At 46.3% G+C, this 24,782-nt stretch overlaps 1 protein-coding gene across 1 annotated transcript in view; it reads right to left on the bottom strand.

The window, feature by feature from the left end:
• LOC144390308 (NLR family CARD domain-containing protein 3-like) overlaps positions 1-24,782 on the bottom strand; it is a 242,478-nt gene that overhangs the window by 198,784 nt on the left and 18,912 nt on the right. The gene's annotated exons all lie outside the window — the stretch shown is intronic.

Below are 24,782 nucleotides of genomic sequence, written 5' to 3'. Positions count from 1 at the left end.
CCATTGGTGAGATGCTCTGTGTTTCAGTGTGTGTGTGTTACTCAGCTTCATTGTGTTCTATTTGTAGCCGTTTACCTGCTTCATCTTCCTCCGTCTGGATGTAGCGTGTCCTTCAAGACAAACACACAAAGTGAAACTATGTCTTTGTGATGACGGCTTTAAAGCAACATTTAGTGACTTCGATGAAACGTCTCACTGTCTCTTGACTGTAGAACACGAGACATAATCTACACGTCCACAAGGAGACACGTCCTGGCTCGACTGCTTTCTGTCCCAACATGTTTTACTGCTCATCAGTAGCTGAAACATGCCTCTGAAACAGCTCATAGGATGTTTAGATCAGACGGTTTGATTGTCAACGTGTCACTGGCAGTGATTGACAGCTGTGTTGGAGACTCCAGGCTCTGATTGGTGGCTTTCCTTTGGGCGCAGTGAAACGTGCCAAAGGCCATTAGGAGCACTAAGCGCAGGCCGAGCATCCTGATCACCATCACTTTTGCCTTGTTGACAAGTCGTCTTTTCCTCCTGCAGGAAATCCATATGGAGTGTGTTGGAATGAGTGCGAGCTCCAGTTTTGACAGGAGACGCTCCAACGTTTGAGGCCGGAGGACATGCTGTGGAGAACCATGATGTCCACTTTAGGAAAAAGATATTCAATGACTGCTGTAAAACGTCTCTCTAGCGTGTTGTGGGGGATATTAGCTTATAAAAACAACAACATGTGAAGATAGTTCTTTCAATCTTGTGTCAAATCAAAACTGAATCATTTTGACTGCAAACCCTTGATGCTGCTTTTAATATTACATGTATTTGTAAAGAAAGTTTAATTCAGTAGATATTTAGCTAACTTTTAAATATTTTCCTATGATGAGTTTATTCAGTTATGACATCATAGCATTATTATTATTATTATTATCTCATCAGAACTTTGATTGGACTCTGCAGTGTTTTTTAAAGGTTGTTAACAGAAAACGCTGATACCAGCTATCTAATGGCAGCTAATGTGCTACTCAGCTAACGGTGATTTACAGCAATGACTCATAGTGAAAGAAAAACGGAAGTGACATAGATCTCACGTGAGGGGTTTCCACAGCCATTTGTGAAGAAGACAGAGAGGGACATTGTCTGTCTTCATGTACCACTTGCACACCTCAGGTACCGTTAATCCGATCCGTTCATCCTGCTCCATCAGTTCTGGGGATTCACAACGGTCAACAGGGACGAAATCCAGCCAATCCAAGGACGAAAAGTGGAACCAATCAGACGTGGAGATGCCGGTGACTGGCTCCGCCCCCTTGCTGCCAATAACAACACCTTCGAGCGCGAGCAGAGACTAACCTCGCGAGCGAGGAAGTTCACGTCCACGATGTTTGATTCACGCGCATCAACCGGATTTGCCGCCAAACTCTTTGTCTTGTAGCTCTGGTTTTGCTGAAGCATCAACAGAAGAGAAAAGGGGCGTGTCTAGAGGAAGCAGGTGAGGAGGCGTGGCCGTTCATCCTGCTCCATTCCTACACAGCTGATCCACATTCCATGATCCACCCCTGCAGTATTTAGAGCCGGGCTGTTCACCTCTCCAGTGGCACCTTGTTAATACTCCTACGTGGTAACGTGGCTCAGTAGCTCTGCTCGTGTTGTCCAGCAAACTCCTGTTCTGTAGTTCTTTCTGTGTGACTTCAGTTCCTCTGTGCACATTCTGCTGTTTACTAGTGACGGCCAGATGAAGCCAGATGAAGCTTTATGAAGCTTTATGGAGCTTTATGAAGCAGTGAAGCTTTATGAAGCAGTGAAGCTTTCCAGCCAATCGTATCGTAAAAAGGTTCATTCATTCAATGCATCTCAAACTCTATGATGACGTCTGCTGTTGAAAACTTGTAGTGCAAATGTATCGAACAGCCCACCAGTATATTTTGGCCCAGTCTCTGATTATGAAAAGTTGAACCAATAAATCATCTAATAAACACATGGATTCCTATATGAATAAAACTATTGTTTTCAGGTTTGACTTGTGTCCTTGTTTGTGTATTTCAATTCTCTGTACATTAACAAGAAGTGGAACACACACTTATCTATGTCTTTCTGCACCTTTGCGCATTATATACATACTAATATATACAAACAATACATATATATATATATATATATATATATATATATATATATATATATATATATATAAACAAACCTTTACCCGAAGTACAGAAAGCACAAGACCCACCAGAGAGTCACCAAATAGCGCTTAACTACTACCGGACTAGGAGAACACCAAAATAGCCGAGGCTACAATTAGCGTAAACAAAACGCTAATCCTCTTCTCGCCTCCTCTGATTGTGCTTCCTTTCCTCTTGGTCTTTCCTCATTGCTCAAGTCACGCTGACACGCTGCCCGGAGCTTTCGGGCCTTTCGTATCGGGCGAGCAATGGTGCTCTGACGCCGGTGTCAAGTCTCTGACGGCGTTGATAATCAAAAGTTATTTTCATGGGCTTAGTTGGGGGTTTTGCTGTCTTGTCTTGATTTAAGAATTAAGTAAGGGGGTAAGCAGGATCTGCCAAGCAGGCAGACACGAGTCCGACAGGATGGGGAGTCAGTTTCTGTCCTGGCTGAGGAATGTAAGGTCTGCGGGTCAACTAGAAGATTTACCAGCCAAAGGGGGGTTAGAGACACACCAACACTATTCAACATACACACTCTGTTTACGATGTTTACGTTAAGTCAGGAGTCTGGACATTGGATGTGACCGGATCTTAGATGCGGGAGGTGGAAGGTCCTCCTCTACGCCAGTTTAGGGCCAATAGAAATATTTCCTTCTCTGTCTTTCAAGGGTTATAAAACATGATGTTCTTGCTGATGTTAGTTAGTTGTTCTTCCGGCCTGTGTGCTGCCTGAACTGCTCCTGCCTTTGCAAACGCAGCGCTGATACTTGACCTGTGATCTGACAAATAAATTTTCCAGAACGAGAGAAGTCATTCGGCTGAATTTTTGATAACCCCGACCAGGCTCCAAATCTTGAACACGTATTCTTACAATTTGGTGACCCCGACGTGATTTGCTGACCTGGACAAAGAAAGACGGGGACGTCCGTTTTCCGGACCGAGCCGAAAGGACCAGCGGCGTGGTTCAGCATTGACAACAGGCGCGCAAACAGAATCAGGTGAGCAGACAACCTTTTGTTCTAAATGAATAAAATGTCTGTGATTGGATACTTCTAAAAAGATTTGTTGTCAACTGCAGAATTCGTCTCTGTCCATTGACTGAATAAGGTCGTTATAAGACCATTAAATTTAAAACTAAATTTGAAAATTTCCTGTTGATCACATGTAAAGTATAAGCACATACTCACACTGAATTCAACGATAGGGAAAGTGAATAAGTGTCCATAGGTTTAGGGATTTAGGTAAAAATATATATAATCTTAGTCGGTAGAAATCCAAGTTACAATCCGTGTGGTACGTAGATACCTCTGGTAACTGCAGTCCCACGTTTGCATGCAGTGGACTGGCAGTTTAGAATAGTGTAGGGATTTAGGTAGGGACTTAGGTAAATACATGAAGAGTTTAAAAAGGAATGACGGGGCTCACTTGAGTTCCCTGAGGTCGACTCTTAGTCTGTAGAAATCCAAGTTGCAATCCGTGTGGTACGTAGATACCTCTGGTAACTGCAGTCCCACGTTTGCATGCAGTGGACTGGCAGTTTAGACAGTGTAGGGGTTTAGGTTTAGGTTTAGGTTTAGGGACTTAGGTAAATATATGAGGAGTTTAAAAAGGAATGACGGGGCTCACTTGAGTTCCCTGAGGTCGACTCTTAGTCTGTAGAAATCCAAGTTACAATCCGTGTGGTACGTAGATACCTCTGGTGACTGGGGTCCCACGTTTGCATGCAGTGGGCTGGCAGTTTAGAATAGAGCAGGGATTTATGTTAATCTTAGTCTGTAGAAATCCAAGTTGCAATCCGTGTGGTACGTAGATACCTCTGGTCCTGCAGTCCTACTCGTGTGATTCTTGGACTGGCAGGTTAGAATATTAGATGAAGAAATAAGGACACAGGGAAAGATTTGTTGTTTTTCATACTGGGAAATGTGTGGGTGGTTGGTGTAACTCCTGGTGTTTTACCGAACCTGGAAGCTGTGCGTATCAGGACTTGAAAAAGGACTGAGAATCCGACAGTGAAAAGTGTTTGACCGGATTACACATCTGTGGGGATATGTATTAAAGGGTAAAAGGGAAAATCATAGTTAAATGATGGTGGTATAAATACGAGAGAAATAAAACAATACGAGTGAACTGGTGTTATAAGCCTCAACAATCGAGCGCTGTATTCCTCTAATACAGTAGAAGGTTCTTGATTGGGTTCACAGTATTGGGCATTGAGTCCTTTCTCTTGTGTTCAAAAACCACGTGTGAATAAATAAATAACCTGTGATGAAAATGGAGGAAACCATAACGATATGGGAGAGGTGTAAAGAAGGCACTCTGGGTTTCGCCCTATTTAAGACTTATAAGAGACATATGGATAAAACCCTAGAAAAAGATAGGAAATGTGTAACAAAAATATGTGAAGTGGGTTGCACAGATGCAGGAAAGAGGAATGTTTGGAAGGGAGACAGATTCTCAACCAACAGGCGAGCAGCTGCAGGACCATCTTAGGATGGCGATAAGAGGAAAAGACCAAGCGCATGCGCTCCTTGCCGTTAAGGGGAGATTTTGTGGAAAAGAGAAGGAAAGTGCAGAAAAGGCAGATGAGTTCTTAGCGGACTGTAGAACATTTCTGGGAGAAATAAATGCGGTATTCATGAGTAAGACGGCAATGCAGTTGCCGCAAACCAAAGCAGGAGAAGAGAAAGTGCATGAGACCGGTTGTAAATCTAGTGCGCCTCCTCCCTACTCGACAGGCTTATATGCGGAGGCTAATCGGTTGTTAAATGAACCACATCAGATGCCACTGAGGCAAGGGAAAGCTACTAATCCAGGAGAATCTCAGGTTTTGGTAGTTCAAAAAGGGTTGTTAAAGGTAACCCCATATCCACATGAAGAGAATGATGGGGTGGAGAAGGTTTCTGCTTTTCTCTCAGAGACGCTACAATATTTGGAGGACAGGCCCCAGTTGGAGCCTGTCGATTGGAGTAATCCAAACACAACACAGGGTCACTCGACAGTCGTAAAGAAGCGGCAACCCGAGCACAGACCTATGACCTCATTTAATGTAGGGGGAGGAAGAGTTGCAGGAGAAGAAACTTTGTTAGTCATATCCCAGGCAGAGCGGCAATCAATCACCCGGCGTGGACAGGATGAGCGGGGGAGGCAGGTTGAGTCAGAGGAAGATGAGCCTGTCCCTGCAGATGATTGGGAAGAGGAATTTCAGGAGCATGGAGCAGCGCTAGAGTCACAAAAACCACAGTCATCTACTCCGATGGAGCGCCATGAGACAGGGGTTAAGAGGTAATAGGAACAGATATTATCAGGGGAATGCAGCCAGAGCGAATGTGCATCAATGTAATGATTTGAAGTCAAAAATCAGACGGGATGCTCAGGCCTCTCATCAACTACCACTGTTAACGGCTATTTGTGGAGACGGAAGTGAAAAAACAACATATGCGCCACTCGCATTGTCAGACCTAAGCATGATGAAGCTCGCATTACCTAAAATAGAGAAGGGTGGTGCAGCGTGGATTCGTGGGCTCCTTGCTCAGTGTGCGGGTAGTGTTCCCGGTTTGGGGGATCTTAGAAGAATTTTTGTGGCGTGTGCCTCACTAGCTGACCTCCAGAAGTTAGAGGGGGAAGCCAGGACCTCTGACCTCCCTGACGGGGAGCCTCTGGCAAATTGGGTGTCAGTGCTCTGGCCAAAGCTCAGACTCCAATATCCTGTGAAGGTGGCTACCACAGAACTCACTTATGTTCCCCCACACGACAGTGAGGGTGGAAATAGTTATTTAAGGAGAGTCAGAGAATTATGGGACAACAAGTTAGGGGAAGATGTCATGGATGATCACAGAACCAAGCTTCTTTTTCGCGGCGCCATAGAGTCATCTGTCTCGGAGACAATGAAGAACCAACTAAGAGGAATAGTGGGGTTGTCTGTCATGAATTTTGATGCTTGGTCCTCACAGATTAAACACTATGTGGACCGGAGCAAAGAAAAATATGATAAGGAAAAGGGTGAATAAAACAATATTCAGTTACAATTGGCAAAAACACAGCTGAAGGAAAGCAGAGAGAAGGTGAACCAGGGCAAGAGTGAAGCCAAACAGATGACCCAAACAACAGCGCCATCTCAGGGGGGAAGGGCCACCTCAATATGACCCTCATCCAGACCCCCCTCCCTTCCCATGTGCGCCAGCCTGCCAGCAACCACAACAGGCCGCGTACACTCCTCCACAGGCTTACTATCCCCAACCTTATGCCCCGCAACCACAACACATGATGGGGGCCCCACTGTACGGTGGCTTCAGGCAACCGAAAAGACAGTGGGGAGGGGGAAATCGTGGCCGAGTTCCAAACAACGGAGGGCAGTTTAGACAACGACAGAATACTTGTTTCAGCTGTGGGCAGCTTGGACATTGGTCCGACGCATGCCCCCATCCACCTCAGGGTCAGAGGCCTCAGTCCAACCCAGCTCAATACCCTTACGATATCTATCCACCACAAGCACCACATACACCACAACAGGGTAATAGCCTGCGGCATCAGGCCCCAGGTCATCAGCAAATGCCATAGGGGTTCCCAGATCCGACGGCTGACGGTAACCTGTTTCCAGAACCCATGGTGACTCTGACAATCAACGGAAGAGATTACAGATGTATGCTGGACTCAGGTGCTAGGTATTCCACAATAAACACGCCACTGCCACCATCAAGGAATACTGTGCCAGTTATGCAAATGACGAAGGGATGTATCACTGTAACATTCCCGGATGGGACACAGCAACGATGTGCCACACCCCACTCTTATGGCCACCAGTTGCTGCAAGCTGAAGTTCAACAGACGCTGAATGACGAAGCAGAGGTCTGGTGGGGGAGAGTGGAGGACTATGATGGAACTGTTCTGCATGAGACTGTCCGCCGTTGGGGCCCATGGTTCAAGGTATTACACCCGACTGAACCACCTGCGGATCCTCCTCATTGCACGATGAACTATTCGCTGTCTCCTGATGAGAACTATGACACCCTGTGGAGTGGACTTGAGTTTGAAAGCGAGGTCCATGGACATCCTGCTGTTAAGGTCCGAGAGATCTATGTGGGGAAACAAGGTGTGGCAGCTGCGGTGGAACTAACCTCTGAGTTACAAGTTCTATATGCGCTACAAGAGACCTCTGCTCCTCACATCACCTTGCTCATCCAAAGCGGAGGAGAAGCCGAGAACATGGGGCCGATGGTTAAAGCGGGGGTTGATGCCACGGACTGGGTGCCCACACAAAATGTTAACTTACATTACTCTCAGGCTAATGACATGTACCGTATTGCACATACCTCAGAAGTAAAACTTATACCAGAGAGACACATGCTAAGCCGCACACATGGTAGGGAAAATACTGACCATGAGAACACACAGCTCATGCTAGTTGATTTTCCTGATACATTTTGGACAAAAGGGGGAGCTGATGTGGGATTGATTCCAATGGCCCCAGTGGTAATTGAATTAAGAACCGGAACGGTCCCAATTTACCGTCCTCAGTACCCCTTAAGGGAGGAACAAATCGCAGGGATAGAAAAAACAATTGAAGTGTTGCTGCAGGCAGGTGTATTGGAGAGGACGGGGTCCCCCTGGAATACCCCGATTAACCCGGTCCCTAAACCCGGAAAGCCTGACTATAGAATGGTGCATGATTTGAGGCTCGTCAACAAAGTTGTAGTACCAACTCACTATGGCACCCCAAATCCTTATACAATGTTAAATGCAATAGGCCCTGATAAAAGATGGTTCACCTGCATTGACCTGGCGAATGCTTTTTTCTGTGTCCCTCTAGCTGTGCGCTCGAGACAAATGTTTGCGTTTACGTATAAGGGGCGCCAATATACATATACGCGGTTACCACAGGGTTATGTGGACTCACCATCGATTTTTAACCATGTTCTGGAGACCATTTTGGCCGAGTTGGAACTACCAGAAGGAGTTGTTTTACTACAATATGTGGATGACATCCTGCTAGCAGGGACTAGTTCAGAAACGATTATGTCCGCTACCAGAACGGTTCTGCAGTGGTTACAGGAAAATGGCTTCAAAGTGTCTAAATTGAAATTGCAGATTGGGAGACAGAAGGTGAATTTTCTGGGGAGAATTGTGTCACCATCAGGGCAAGCTATGACTGACACACAGAAGTCGTCCATTTTGCAACATCCTCGGCCCACGACGGTTAGAGAAATGATGAAATTCTTAGGACTTGTAACATGGAGCTAGAATATTATACCTGATTTCTCGGTGCAGGTGGCTCCCTTGAGGGCGCTAATATTGGGTGCAGGCTATAAAACTACTCAAAGCCTTTGGTGTGGACCCGGGAGGCGGAGACTGCATTTATTGCCACCAAGCAGGCCATGGCCAGCGCAGCCACGTTGCGCCCCCCTGACTACTCGAGACCCTTCCATCTGGATGTTGATGAAAAGAACGGATTTGTGAATTCCGTTCTGTTTCAGAAGGGGGAGGGTAACACAGATCGTAAGGTTTTGATGTACTATAGTGGTAAGCTGGATAACGTGGAAATAGGGCATCCCTCGTGTGTCAGAAACGTAGCTGCTATTGGAAGAGCGTTGATTAAAACGGCCCATATAACAATGGAACACCAGACTGTTGTGCACACATCGCATGGAATAGTTGCGTTCTTACAGTCAAACGCGTTCACACTTTCCACGGCAAGACAATCAGTCATTGAAAATTAAGAGATAAGGTTGTGTAAGATTTAAATGAGGAATGAAGGTGATAAGGAATTAGGAGAGTTGTTGTATATATTGTCCATTTTTTGGATTAATGTTTGTAGTTTTTCGAGTTTTCTCCTAAATTCAGAGATGGGCGGTAAATTGTTGAGTGCTGCTATTGAGTGTATAGTGCACGATACACTTGATACAGTATCTTGATGATGGAAGCAAATGTCTGATCAAAGGAACATTTATGGCACCAGTACACGAAATATGGAAACTTGTTACAGACGGTCATCCTGTAATGTTCAACAAGTAGTACACCCTTACATTTGGATACGCTAACCATGAGAGGTTGGTGATCTATCAGTAATGAATGAATGAATTGGATCAAACTGAGCATGAGCTGAGTTGTATCTGCAAGTAACAGACATGTCTCCCACCCTCTGCTTTGCTTTTGGGCTGAAGAGCAATAAAAGTGGAGATTAACACTGAAGGCTGGACTTGGAAGTTTCCCTGCCCCTATGGCACCATGGAAAGAGGTGGTAATTGACTTCACAGACATGGGAATGAAGAATCGAGTTGAGGGCAAGAGGTATTTGTTGGTATGCGTTGATCCTTTTTCTAGGTGGGTGGAGGTGATCCCCACAAAATCAGAAAGAGCAGCAGACGTAGTAAAATGGCTGACCAGAGAACTAATACCCAGATTTGGTATTCCAGAAGTCATACGATCGGATAATGGTTCACACTTCTCGAACGCTGAACTACAAGAAATAGAGAAAACGTTTGGGATCAAGCATAAATTTGGGGCAGTTTATCATCCTCAGTCTCAAGGGCTAGTTGAGAGAGCTAACAGAACCATAAAGGAAGGTCTGGATAAAGTCTGTGCTGAAACGAAGCTGACGTGGGTTGCAGCCCTGCCAATAGTGCTGTATGGGATAAGATCATGTCCTAACTCTAAGTTAGGGATAAGCCCCCATGAGGTATGAACGGGAAGAAAGATGCCTTGTCCGTTAACAACCACTTTGCCTACCACTGTCAGCCCATTGCAGTACCAACATGTGGAAATATCTTACTATATGAGAATGTGTAATAATACTGTGATGAGTATCTCTCAACAGGTGACAGAGATCCTTTCTGAAGAAGAAGGAGAGTGTGCACCAGTGGAGGTGGATGACTGGGTACTACGTAAAGTAGCCAGATTCAGTTGGACTGATCCCCGCTAGGAAGGTCCATACAATGTTGCAGAAGTAACCACGCACTGTGTGATAGTGTGCCGAGAGGGGTACCTGATCAATACAAGTTAACGGATCAGATAGCGGCCGGATGGGAATCATTGCTCCCTTTTTATAACTGTAAACAAAAATGTGGATCGACTAAATTATGTACATTTCAATATCCAGCGGCTCACCGATATGACAAGAGATGCTCTGGAAGGGGTGCACAGCCAACTATCGGCCACCTCATTGATGACTTACCAGAACCGGATGGCTTTGGATATGTTATTAGCTGAAAAAGGAGGAGTGTGTGCGATGTTTGGCCAAGCGTGCTGCACTTTTATCCCCAATAACACCCAGATGGATCCTTTACTAGACCATTACACGGACTAAGAGCCATGTCTGTTGAATTAGCTGAACACTCTGGTATAGACGGCACCGTCGGTAATTGGTTTGGTAAATACTTTGGACAATGGAAGGGCTTCTTCCTGTCAGTTTTTCTGACCTTAGTAATCGCAATAGTGGTTTTTGCCCTTTGTGGATGCTGCTGCATCCCCTTTATCAGACAACTATGTCTCCGACGCATCACCTCTGCAATAGATGCTAAAATACCCCTGCCATACCAGATGGCTTTGTTACATGAAAGGATCCAATTGTTAGGGCCGGAGGAGATAGGTATGGTAAGAACCGACTTCGAGGGACCCGAAGAAGAAATCCTTTTAGGTTCAACATTCCTGTCCGCGTGATCTGCTAACTGTTGCACACATCATATATAGTGGATGCATACACGTAGATGGTGTGATATTTCTAGGCTAGGATGTATTCTGTGTCTATTATACTCGGTTTAGATTTTTTGTACTGTTTAGGGATTTCCATGACTGCTGCATTCACCCGTATTCACTGATATAGATATTTAGCGTTTAGATTGGTGGTTTCTTTTGATTTTTTTTGGTTTACATAATGAATTATGTAAAAAGGGGGAATTGATAATCAAAAGTTATTTTCATGGGCTTAGTTGGGGGTTTGCTGTCTTGTCTTGATTTAAGAGTTAGGTAAGGGGGAAGCAGGATCTGCCAAGCAGGCAGACACGAGTCTGACAGGATGGGGAGTCAGTTTGTGTCCTGGCTGAGGAATGTAAGGTCTGCGGGTCAACTAGAAGATTTACCAGCCAAAGGGGGGTTAGAGACACACCAACACTATTCAACATACACACTCTGTTTACGATGTTTACGTTAAGTCAGGAGTCTGGACATTGGATGTGACCGGATCTTAGATGCGGGAGGTGGAAGGTCCTCCTCTACGCCAGTTTAGGGCCAATAGAAATATTTCCTTCTCTGTCTTTCAAGGGTTATAAAACATGATGTTCTTGCTGATGTTAGTTAGTTGTTCTTCCGGCCTGTGTGCTGCCTGAACTGCTCCTGCCTTTGCAAACGCAGCGCTGATACTTGACCTGTGATCTGACAAATACATTTTCCAGAACGAGAGAAGTCGTTCGGCTGAATTTTTGATAACCCCGACCAGGCTCCAAATCTTGAACACGTATTCTTACACCCAGGCTGTATGTTTAGGCTCATTGTCCTCTTGTCCTCTATTTGGCTCCGTCCATCTTCCCCTCATTCATTGTCTCCTGGTCCTGCTTGTCAGTTTTGGTGGACTTCCTCCTCTTGGCAGGTTTGTGGCTGTTTAATCCTTCATGGACTTGAAAGCTAAAGAAGTTCTGCAGGTGTTGAGGAGCAGGGGGTGTCAGACCCAACTGCTCTGTGGAGGAACCGAACATGTTGAGGGAAAGAGGATGTTACGCTCAGCTAGTGTGGAGACACTCGTGGTGCTCTACAAGTATTTGTAGCTGTAAAACATTTGCCATATGAAACTCATAGAGGTGGATTTGACTTTGTTACCTTGAAGCTAAAGGAGGGGAATGATTCTGCTTTCATAGAAGCACAAGCACTCACTACCTGGAAGGGGATCGGATCATTGAAGCCTCTATTAAGGCCACCACAGTGTTCTCAGGATCAATGGACCTTTGACTGCTGATGAGAGGAAACTAATCAAAAGTACGCTGTGCATCCGCCCACAGCTCCAGAGGTCCCTCTGAGGTCACAGGTCACATGGCAGCAAAGAAGGAAAGAGAACCAATCCTTCTCTTTTCTGCTCTCGTCTCGTGACATTTGGGAAAATGTGTCAAATGTTCTAGAGTCCAAATGTCTGAAGGCCGTAAAGTCACACGAGTCATTTTCTTTAGACCAACATTATATCTTCTCATCTTGGACCTTTGAGCTCTTTGGTCTACAGCTTGATTTAGGATGGAAGTGTGACAAACAAAGAAACGTCTCTATTCTTATTTATTGATCCATGAACAACACGTGTTCACTCCTCCACGACATCAACATACATGATGTTTACAACTAAGCATGAATATCAAATGAAGGAAACACAAGCATTCAATGCATCTGTCCCAGAAACAACAACCGTTCAATATGATTCAATCTGTGGTTTGAATCAGTGGTTCTCAACTGGTGGGTCGCGGACCCCTTTTTAATGGCCTGGGAATTGGCGTTTTCCCCTTTGCCTGGGAAATAAAAATTATAATTAAAAAGAAAATTGGGGAGACTTTGGGTTTTTGGGATAATTAAACCTCCTACTTAGTTTTCTAATTAAACATGGCGAAACGGAAGTACGACACCGACTACGTTAGATGTGGGTTTATTTTGCATTTGTGCAAAAGCTCCTCAAGACACAGTGTTTGTCGTATCTGTTAAAGTCATTTGAGTCTTTTTTGTTTGAAATGGCTGAAGATTCTTAATTGTTGTATGTTGTAATACCTCGTGTCCTTAAGATGCACTTTGGGGTTTTAGCTCATTTAGTGTAAAGGGAATAGTTCCCTCTCTAGCGTCGCTACCAGCTGGCTGTTTTCTCATTAAACTTGTTTTTGTGTGGTCATACGTGTTCTGTCTCCACACGCTCTCAGGTTCAAACTGCACCATATTTTCATTAAATACATCTGAGAAGTGAAGGATGTCCCTCGATTTGGGTCGGTTGTCATTGAGGGGTGATGGTGGGTCCCGGAGCCACCAGACCAGCTGAGAACCACTGCTTTAAATAGTCGTATTCTGCCCCCTAGTGGTGGAGATGTGAACACGTTTACTCTCCTTAAAGTGTCTCTGAGCACTGAAGCAACACAACAATACTGGAAATAAATATCAGAGCCAACAGCAACGAGTCTGCCACCACAAACTGTGTTATTACCTACAGTAATAAATGTGTTGTTACTATATTAATAACTATATTGCATCAAACAGCGCACAGATGAATGAGTATCTGTGTACGTGGATGAATGTAAATGTGTCTGCGTGTAGTCAACTGCTGTTGTTAACACACGATGACGTTTCATATTCATTCTTCTAATGTTACTCTGCTATATTATAGATATTGTTGCGTCACAGACGGATTTCTATCGTACAAACGTTCTATTGCGTTTTACTGTTAAAATGTGCGCACTTCCGGTTTAGCGGCTGCGCTTCGGTTTCGTTTTAAAAGGAACAAACAAAAAGGGATTTACAGAAAAACAGATCGGTCGTTTTTTCGTGTTTGGATTTGGACAGAAAAGGACATTTACTCTTTTGGTTTAAAGCGAAAAAACTCAAATAAAACGGTGTTATTTCCGTATTTCCGTATTTTTCCGTATTTTTCGTCTTAACGGTAAAGGAACTTTGCGAAGGTTGACGGCCCGTTAACACACAAACACACAGTAAACACACGCTGTGTGTCACGGGACATACTCACACGATGTGACACTTTAAGACGTTAAAGTGAAGCTTGGTGACTTTCTACGCGTCTCCCTCACGTCTTCTTCTTCTTCTTCGTCTTCTTCCGGTTTGTTCTGGCGGGTCGCAACCAGCGTCACGTGACCAGGTGCATCGCGCCACCTGCTGTACCGGAGTGTGCAGGTTCAGGGTTTATTGCTCAGCCTGCCGCTGTTACCTGGATCCTACGACCTGGTCCCGTCTCTTCTATGAGACGCATCAGGGGTCTAAAGCAGTCGGGCCCACCCTGCTCCACTGACACGACTCCCTCCACACTCCACTTCCGTCCCCGGTGGACAATGTGAGCCTCCAATCCGTTTCTTTCGTTATTGTATTTTGACCCTTCGTAACGACGCGCTCCACATCTTCAGTTTCGTTGCCATTACGAACAGAGTTGAGTTCAGACCTGTGTGACTGAGTCGTGATATGATGACCTCCTCTCTCCGCGTACAGCAGGGATCCAATATCTCTTCCAGCATCCATAAACATGTCATTAATCATGATATTATAGTAATATTACAATTATGTTTGTCCTCTGAATAATAAACGTGTCTGTCCTCATCCCTTCATAATGAGCGTCTCTGTCCTCTCCACCAGACCTCCTTGTAGAAACATCTCGTTTTAGCAGCTCCGTTCACCGGAATATGGAGGAGAAACACACAGAAACGGAAGCGAAAAGACTCCGAAGGCTCGTGTTGCTGTAAACGTCTTCCGGATGTAAGTTAGTTCAACGTGAGAGCCGATAAACCGCTACGGTCTCCTGATGAGACAACATGTCCAAAGGGCTCAGAGTGTGATTGTTATCAGACACGTTGGTTCTTCAGGTGATTCCGTGTTGCCGAATAACAGATGAGCTCCGCGTGGTTCACAAAGGCTCTTCTACTTGATGTTAGTGGTGATGTTTGGGCCGGTTAGGCACCAGCGTTTGTTTAATTCAACCCTTTCTGAACAGAGTTCTGCAGCACACGTCACCGTCAGGCTGAGCGCTTATAAGCAGCTGCTTGGTTTGCCCACGTGGGGGCGCTGTGGCCCACAGAGCCACCGGTTAGTTCTGTGACGTCACATAAGTGCGTTTTAAGTGTTTAAAAGACACTAGAACACAACACACTGAACTAAACCAGAGACGTGTGTGGGACAACGTCCTGTAAGAGGACAACGAGGGAACTCGTGTTGATGTCCAGCAAGGGGACGTTGTCCCTCCAGATGTTAGTCCATCGTGTCCAGAGGCGCTGACGTTCTCAGTGAACTACAAGCAGGAAGTGAACTAATCCCACATGTGCTGCTGCTCGATGACTGAACCCGTTGTTGTGAACAAGAAGAGGCTCTTTAGTCACCAAAGAACAACAGTTACTTCATTATCGTGGCTCCACTGACCTGTGATTGACAGGTGACATCACGTCACTACCTGAGTTAAGACAATGACGTCACTACAAGGCTCACCGCTACTTGAGCTTCTCTGCATGGCCTCAGCGCGCTGCATCGTGCCGCCTTCATTCACGTGTCATTCAACATGATTGACAGCTGTATGAACAGCAGCTGAGGGGCGCGGAGACGTTCCTGCAGCAGGAAGAACGGAGAGAACTCAGAGCACCAGTAAAGGTCTTCAGGGAGCCCCGGTGGTGGAGCTCAGTGGTTCCATTACCGCCTCGGTCCAGGGGAAGCTTCAGGAGAACGGCTGGTCATGGACGGGTAATAAGCAGCAACAGAAACATACGAGAAGACTGTCCACAGCTGCATCATGAGGGACCTCTGTCCTCGTGTCCCCTGTTGACTGGACGACACGTGGAAGCAGCTGAAGGTCCTGATCTCCACGCTGCTCGTATTAACCTCCCAACGTGGGGCCCTTTCTCAACGATGGGACGCAGAGGACGGACTTGCGTTCTGGGGAGAACAGACTCGGGGGTCCTGACTCACGGGGACAACAGAGGACGCTCATTTCATGGGACAGCAGCTGCCTCGATGACGTCAGCTGCTCTGAAACATTTGAATACGCTTCTTGACTGTCGGGTGTTTAACTATCACGCTTTAGTTTGCTTCTCATTTCAAATAGAAACGCTGTGTGTGACGGAGCAGCAGAGGAAACTAATTCACAGTAAATATAAATATCAGACATGAAAGTGTCTCAATGGAGCAGATCAGAGTTGTTGGAGCCTCGAGGGGCGAAGAGCAAAGAGGAAAAGGGCGGCGTTGACCCTGAACACCCGTCCACAGCAGCGCAGAGAGAACGGCCCCCCCTCACCCACTGAGGGACACCGTGCACATCAGGAGCCCAACGACACGACCAACGTCCAACAAGCAGGCGTTTAAAAAGGGCGGCAGTGCTACTTTCTGCACGGACGCTTCAGCTTCACCATTGGTGAGATGCTCTGTGTTTCAGTGTGTGTGTGTTACTCAGCTTCATTGTGTTCTATTTGTAGCCGTTTACCTGCTTCATCTTCCTCCGTCTGGATGTAGCGTGTCCTTCAAGACAAACACACAAAGTGAAACTATGTCTTTGTGATGACGGCTTTAAAGCAACATTTAGTGACTTCGATGAAACGTCTCACTGTCTCTTGACTGTAGAACACGAGACATAATCTACACGTCCACAAGGAGACACGTCCTGGCTCGACTGCTTTCTGTCCCAACATGTTTTACTGCTCATCAGTAGCTGAAACATGCCTCTGAAACAGCTCATAGGACGTTTAGATCAGACGGTTTGATTGTCAACGTGTCACTGGCAGTGATTGACAGCTGTGTTGGAGACTCCAGGCTCTGATTGGTGGCTTTCCTTTGGGCGCAGTGAAACGTGCCAAAGGCCATTAGGAGCACTAAGCGCAGGCCGAGCATCCTGATCACCATCACTTTTGCCTTGTTGACAAGTCGTCTTTTCCTCCTGCAGGAAATCCATATGGAGTGTGTTGGAATGAGTGCGAGCTGCAGTTTTGACAGGAGACGCTCCAACGTTTGAGGCCGGAGGACACGCTGTGGAGAACCATGATGTCCACTTTAGGAAAAAGATATTCATTGACTGCTGTAAAACGTCTCTCTAGCGTGTTGTGGGGGATATTAGCTTATAAAAACAACAACATGTGAAGATAGTTCTTTGACTTCTTCGTTCTTCTTCTTCTTCGTTCTTAGTTCTTCGATAGTTATGTTCGATAGTTAAGTATCTTTGCATCAGCAGATGAGAAGATTCAAATCCAACTGCCTGCTGTGGTCGACCCATTGCCCTGAACATCATGATGCACAAGACTGTCGGACTTTGGCCAAGACAACAAATGTTATGGTAAAATGATGAATGATGAAACGTCAGGTCCTGATGAAAGACACGAGTGCACAGCCACAACAAAGGCTCAGCAGCATCCCTCTGTGGTGGAAAGGGTAGTAGAGTCCATCTGCTGTATTCTGACTCTGCAGGGACCCTGAACCCCCCACATTGAACACTGAGCCTTTATACACACGCTACAACTTCCTTTGCATTCTCATTTTCAGGAGATGCTAAATTTGATCTGCTGGCAGAATAATGCACAAGTTATTGATGAAAATAGCCACAGTTAAGCTGCAAATAAATAATCACTGAATGTCACTGAATCAATGCAGCAGGTTTTTGCATCTTAGAGTTGAGAAGTTCCCACACCAGAGACAACGTTTATTACTGCGTGGGGACCAAAGTGGAGCATTTAGCAGCTAGAGAGACAGAACAAAAAGCAGAGTGAATACTGGACAAAGCATCCGGTTGACTGGAACAGGACACTAGTGGACACTTAGTGTTGGTGTTGCTCTTTGGCTCAGGTGTGTACTGACTGGCAACCGTTTGGCTTTCATACCTATCAATGTTTTCTTTACAGCTCGTCACACTGTGGCCCAAAAACCCAGTGATGCACTTTTCTCCATCCTACATTTGTGTTGTGGCCAAAGTAATAAGAAGAAGAAGAAGAAGAAGAAGTGACGCTGCATTCATCCCACATACAACATCACAGGACGAACACGGCAAGACTCACAACACACAACTCCTCACAATGACATGATCAGAAAATATGACACAATCACACCAGCTCAAAGTAATAAGCAACATATGTGCAACAGTCCATCTTACTCCAGTGTCCCTGAATCATAGGAAAATGATACAATGCATGAACGTAACCGTTTATCGCTCTAAACAAGAAATAAAATACATGAAACCTGAGAGACAAAATGTCTTAAAGTCTCTGTAGCTGCAAAGAAGTTCTTCCTCCTTTCATGTGAGTAGCGCTGCACTGCTCTCTGATGGAGGCGGATACTGAAACTCCTCTTGTGCCTTGTAGATATTTACAGTTTCGTTCCCACAGATCTTCACTCGTCTAATGCATCGGACCGGAGAGGAACACCAGCATGATCTTCGCTAAAATACCTTCTATATTTAGTTAAAGTATAAATGAACGTGTTGTCCGTCTCCAGGTCCCAGCAGCATCGGGTCCGACCTCTGTCTCCACGGGTTCAGCCTCGTGTACCAGAGCACGCCGACGGCCTTCAGCCCAGAGACACCAGGTACACACATGAACTACAAGCAGACGACACGAGCAGGAACATCCATGTTTCATTTTCACAATCCCTTGATGATCTTTAGTTCATGTGCCGTGGCAGTGACGGGGACCCTCACCGGCTGTATGAGCCGGATGTCTTTGCGTACGACTTGTACAGCCGCCTCGGCCCGTACGCCTCTGTTCCGCTGTTAGTGGCCCACAAACCAGACCGGACTTTGGGTGTTCTGGCTGAACGCCTGAGACGCTTGTTAACGTGGGTCACAGCGTGTCGGCTCCTCGGGCGAGTATTGTTCCTGTGTGCTTCTCATACAGTATCTGGTCCTCGGTCAGAGAGCTTCTTCTTTCAGCTGCGTAGTTCATCCCGTTTGTGTGACTGGGAACGATTGATCCGTCCTGCAGACTTTGCTGCTGCTTTTTGTCCTCCTGCTGGCAAACAGCCAATAAACCCGTTTATTACTACATTTATGTTGGAAAACATATAGAAATGCACATTTAACCACTTTACAAACCCCTCCCTCTCTAAGCACGGCCAAACTCCCCCACTGAAGACGAGGCGCATGGAGCCACAGACTGACAGAAAGAGGTGTGATGGACAGCGTGGTTCTGCTCGGGCCCGGTCCACAGCAGCTGTTCACCCAGTACCAGTGTGCAGCACACAATATATTGGACTATTTGCATGTGGAAAGAAACCCCCCACAACAGGATTAGATAAGGATGATAAGGATGCAGCGTCAGATATCAGGTTGTTTACTGTTTATTGTGTCTTGTATGTTGCAAATTACACACATTAATGAGAAGGAACGCGATGCTTTCTGTATCACTTCCCCTCTTAGTTGGTTTCTGCACATGTTGACAATATTCACATGATCCATAAGTCACGGCTACTCGTCTCTCCTCCCTCTCTCAGGATATCAAGCCCCGCCCCCTTTGTTTCCTCTCGGGTACCACCAGAGCCGCTGGATCTACGACGAAGAGGCTGACGTGAAGGCTGTGGACGCTGGATTCGACCGCCACGACATCCCGTGCGACGTTATGTGGATGGATATCGAGCACACGGAGGGGAAGCGTTACTTCACCTGGGACGCCGCGCTTTTCCCCCCAACCGGCCAACCTGCAGCGCCACCTGGAGGAGAGGAAGAGGAAGGTGAGTTTCTAGCGTACATTGTCGGCCTTGTTTGTTTTTGGGTGTCACGAATCATTATGGTGCATTTTTTTCTTCTCTGTCAGCTGGTCGTGATAACCGATCCTCACATCAAGATCGACCCCGGTTGGTGTTTGTCTAATGAGGCCAGAGATGGGGGGCACTTCATCAAGAACAGAGACGGGCAGATCTATGAGGGGTCTTGTTGGCCTGGTAATGTTTCCCTCACTGAATAGAGTTTATGTCTAAAATGGTCAAATGGAAGTAGAGTTGCTCCCAATGAGGGACTTTGGTGCTGTAACATTGGACTGGAATGTTCAGTCCCGGTGTCAAACTGTTGAGTGGTTGAGGCCTCTCTCTTGCAGACATTTTAGGCCCTTTATAAAAACGTTCCAGAACTCTGCTGTGGTGGTGGCCGTGGTTTTTGCTCGTCTGCAGAGGGGGGAGAGAGGGGGAGGGGCTCAGGGAACGTGGCAGGTGGAGGCAATCGGCCTCAGCTGAGCTGAATGTGTTTTGATGGCGTTGGTCTGGTTTTAAAATGCAGTAAGGGCGATCAGGAGGAGAGAGCCGCAGAGCGAGCGAGACGCCGGGAGCTCTCGCTGCGTTGACAACTGAAGCAACGAAATAAAAGGATCGTCTACCAAACCTGCTGTGTCCTGCCTGTACCCCAAAGAACATACACCGTGACATCTGCATTTCTGCAGACGTGGTCTCAGGGAACTGCAGCAATGTGACATTAAACACAGGTTCATTCATCTAAGCCGGAGACCGATGAGGACAGATCAACAAAGAGGATATAAACAAGTAAATACATTCTCTTCTTGTGAGGCGAGAGCCTAATCAGGCAGGAAAGAATATACAATAAACCCTGACGATTCTACATGCGATATTGTCGAGGTAACACAGCAAAGTGCTCTCTCTTTGCGGCCTGAGGGGGGCGCTGGTCTTGGGCCGATGCCTCACCTGGCGTGCAACGTGACCCGGAGCCGGAGATGCTGCCGCGCTGGAAGCAGGCGGCCGCCCTGCAGCCGTTCTTCAGAGGTCACTCTGCAAAGGGGACGAAGCTGTTTGGGGAGAAAGTCACCGCCGCCATCCGCACTGCGATCCCACAGAGCTTCTCTGACTGTTTCAGTCAAATGAGTCACAGACATTTGGATCCACCAGGAACGACTGCTTTCCCTTAATGAATATCATCTCCTAGGTCTTTTTTCAATTAGCGTGAAAAAACAATAAACATGACGAATCGTCAAAATGTGTCTTGGTGGACAAAGAGGAGGTGGCCTTGTTAAATATCAGCGTGGACGTGCACAGTCCTCTTGGTTCAGTGTGTAATGATCCGAGTGTTGCCTCTTGTGCCCTCAGGTCCTGTTTGCTGCCTTACTGGTTCACTCTGTTCCACCTGGCTCACACCTCCGTCTGCCTCCCTCTGCTGCCCAGTGGAAGTACTGCAGGCTGTTTGTCCACTTTACCTTCTGCTTTCTGACACTAGAGGTCCATGTTTGTCATGTTTTAAGTTGGTCATTAAAACATCAGTAGATCCACTTTTTAAGAAGAGCTTATGGAAATGCTTGTTTTATTCAAACGCGCACAGACCTCTCTGGGTGGAGTTCCCAGGAGAACAGAGCACCTTCGCTGTGGACCACCAGTATATGATTGGTGATAAATACCTTTTTTTACTGGGTGAAGTTCTCACTTTTATGATCTTAACTGTCTTTGATTGTATGTAGGTGGAGCACTGCTGGCCAGTCCTGTAACCAAGCCGCGTGTTCAAGCTGTGCGAGTCCTTCTTCCTGGATCTGGTGAGGTAAATCAAGCAGCAGGTAACAAACGTCTTCTAGTGACTCACAAGTCACCTCATGGCGCCTGTTACATGAAGGGCTGTTTGTGTTTTAGGTTTGGTACGACGTCCTCACTGCAAAGGCGCATAAAGGAGGCGGGACTCTGGGTCTGCCCGTCACTCTGGACACAGTTAGTGTTAAAGTCTCAATTCACACAGCGAGGGTTACTTCCTATGTCATATTCTATATGAAACGTGTGTTTTCCTCTCAGGTTTCTGTGTTCCAGCGTGGCGGCTCGGTGGTCTGCAGGTCAACAGGAAGTGGTTCCTGCACAGCCGAACAGCAGCAGCTCCCCCTCTCTATCACGGCGGCCCTGAACTCTGAGGTGAGCATCAAAGGGTTTCAGGTAGGCAAATTAAATACAGGTTACTTTCTGACCAATAGTGATACAGAACAATGTCTTCAATGTCTTGTATTAAAGTCTCTGTTATTGGCTGAAATTTTAGAGACGTTGTTGAACGTGCTGCTTATGAGATGTGTATATATATACATATTTTACTGTGCGCCGTGTTTGTACCCCGTCTCCATGGTGACGGAATGCTCGCCCCACATGAGTGTGTATTATTCCAACATTCATTTGCATACGGAATCAGAATATTTGCAAACGGAATCAGATGTTTCTGTTCATTGTCTTACTGAGTTCAGAGGGAGCAGTTCAGATATTTTCTCCAGAGAATTTATCAGCGACATCTGTCCGTTACAGAGTTAAGTAGCCTTTTGAAAGATTCAACACCCTTTTTCACAGACCACATTCAGTCAGTCATTTACCATCAAAACAAAAACCTTTTTACAGGATTTGAGCCTTTTTACAGGCTTTCCACCGGTCTTTTTAAAGACTACACTGAGTCGTTTACCGTCTATCAAACGCCTTTTTACAGGCTTTCCACAAGTCTTTTTATTGATATTCACCATGTACCACGGAAACAACCGGAGACCCGGAGCTGGCGCTTCACTGCTCTGGACTCCTCCGACAGGATACAACGTGAATATGGCACTTTCTCGTGCCCCCAATGAAGTGCACTACCTGAAAAGGCCAGTGAGCGAGCTGCATGCCTTCATTGACACTGAGGCCAATATGTGCCGCCGATTACAAGATCAAGAGCCGGCCTACGATCGCATGGTTTGTGAGCACACAACAACGCTTTCAGACCACAAGATTCACACCACTAGCTGTGTCCTGAGAAGGGAGGGCGGTCGACTCGATCTCATAGACGGTTCACATCTTGTTTGGTATTCATATCCGCGTTTCTTCTTTTTTGGTCTATTAATTATAATTTGCACCTGCCACTGAGGATGGCCTTCACATGTGTGTATAAAAACTCTTACTGCTCGGAACAAATTCCATCCAGGATTTTAAAAAGGGTCTCCGAAAGACTTTCGACCAAGTCTCAACGGAGTGAGAAAGGGAAAGAGAGCTGAGTGGGCTGAAACAAGGACGACCATCTGTTTGTTTACGCCATTCGCTTCCAGTGTGTACTACTTGTTGTACCATTACAGGATGACCGTCTAACAAGTTTCCCTATTTCATGTACTGCTGCTATCAATGTTCCTTTGATCAGACGTTTGCTTCCATCATCCAGATACTGTATCAAGTGTATCGTGCACTTTACACTCAATAGCAGCACTCAACAATTTACAGCCCATCTCTGAGTTTAGGAGGAGACTAAAAAACTACAAACATTAATACAAAAAACTGACACTAAGTACTACAATTCTCATCACCTTCATTCCTCATTTAAATCTTTCACAACCGTGTCTCATTGTTACTGACAGTTTCCCTCTATTAGTAAATCAATGTTTCGTACTGGTTGTAAATCTATTTTCTGACACTCTCAATAGTCTGTACTCTCTATTGTCCCTTCTACCTGGAATGTGAGTCGTAAACTGGGGAGACTAAGGCTGCTTATCTGGGCTGTTGGGAAGCAGTGGGCGTCGGTGTGTCACCAGTTAGTTGTTATGGGGGTTGTATGAGGGGGGGGGGGGGAGGTGGACCCGTCCTCTGGTTCTGCCGGGCTGCGTTGTATAGAACAGCCGTGGTGGAGCGTTTGGTCGCATGTCCCTTTCATAACTCCTGGGACACTCTCTGCACCAATGGTCCTCCTGTCCACATATATAACATCCATGTCCTCTATTGTCCCCACATTGTCTGCCGGAGACCCATTGAACGGTCTCTACCTGCTGGATATTTGTCCTCTGGGGGGGACGGGTATTGGGGCTGTTTGTCTCTCACCTGCAGTCGTCTCCTGTCTCGCTGTCTTTGTTTTGCTGCTGCAGATATCTGAGAATGTCTATGAGGAGGACGTCCTCCAACAGCAGCTTCTCCTCCTTCGCCGTGGTTTGGATGGGTTCTCTGCACATGTGGTTTGATGGACAGGAGTCCTGATGTGATGGACAGCTCTTCTGTGGCCCCCTGGTGTTCATGTTCACAGCTACCTGCTTCCTCTTCTATTTCCACCACCACGCTCTCGTGACCCTCATGTGACGATGTCATCTTTTGTTGTTTCCCTCAGGCTCATCTTCTCCATCGCTCACGACTTCCCCCGTTCCTCCTCTCAGATGGAACAGAGGTTCTTGTTCTGGATGCTGGGTTTCACAAAGGGACTGTTTGAAGTTCTCCTTTTCTCTGCATGTGGCGGGAAGGACCTGGCCTCTCCTGTGCAGCTGCTGTCATTTCTGGGTACAGCTGAGGGGGGGCATGGGTGTCTGCACTGAGAGGGGTGACATCTTGACCGGACTCACAATCTGCTGCTTCTTCTTCTGCCAGTCCAACAGCAGGTTTGGGGGTGTTTGGGTGGACTGCCCTCCAGTAGGCGAGCAGCCGCTTGGTGCAGACACGTCTCTTCTTACTTATCTAAGCGGCCGGCTCCCACATAAGCCGTAGTGGCTTGGTTTCCTGCTGCTACAGTCTCCCTCCACACCTTGCGCCTGTCTTCACCCACAGGTGGTGACCTGCTTGGGAACCACCCATTCTTCTGCCATCTTCTCAAGCATCTCTTCATCCTCCTCCACTCCCTTTCTCTTTCTTTGGGCTCCATCTGATCTTCATCTGCTCTCTGGTCCTTGTAAAAGTAACCATGATGCAACCTGGTGTATCTAAAGAACCCTGAGCTGTCCCTTTTGTCCCAGGAGCTATTGTGTCACTGACTATGAGGAGACTAATGATGTAAAGTCTAAACTAATGAAACCTACAAAACATGTAGAATCAGATTGACAACTGAAATCAGCAATGCAAAGTAAACTACTGGATCTGAAAGTGAGACAGTCAATGAAAACGCTGAGTCAAAGTAATAAGTACAATACAGGTCAAAACGCTATCAATACAGGTCAAATTATCCCAAAAAATCTCAAACTGCTCCAAGAAAATCAAACCAGTTATGACTTGAGCAAATTCAAAATAAAAGTCCAACTCAATGAAACCTGAGATTAAACTTATACA

This window comes from Gasterosteus aculeatus, chromosome 21, assembly GCF_964276395.1.
Source record: "Gasterosteus aculeatus chromosome 21, fGasAcu3.hap1.1, whole genome shotgun sequence".
Classification (NCBI taxonomy): domain Eukaryota; kingdom Metazoa; phylum Chordata; class Actinopteri; order Perciformes; family Gasterosteidae; genus Gasterosteus; species Gasterosteus aculeatus.
This window is presented reverse-complemented; position numbering and strand designations above follow the sequence as displayed.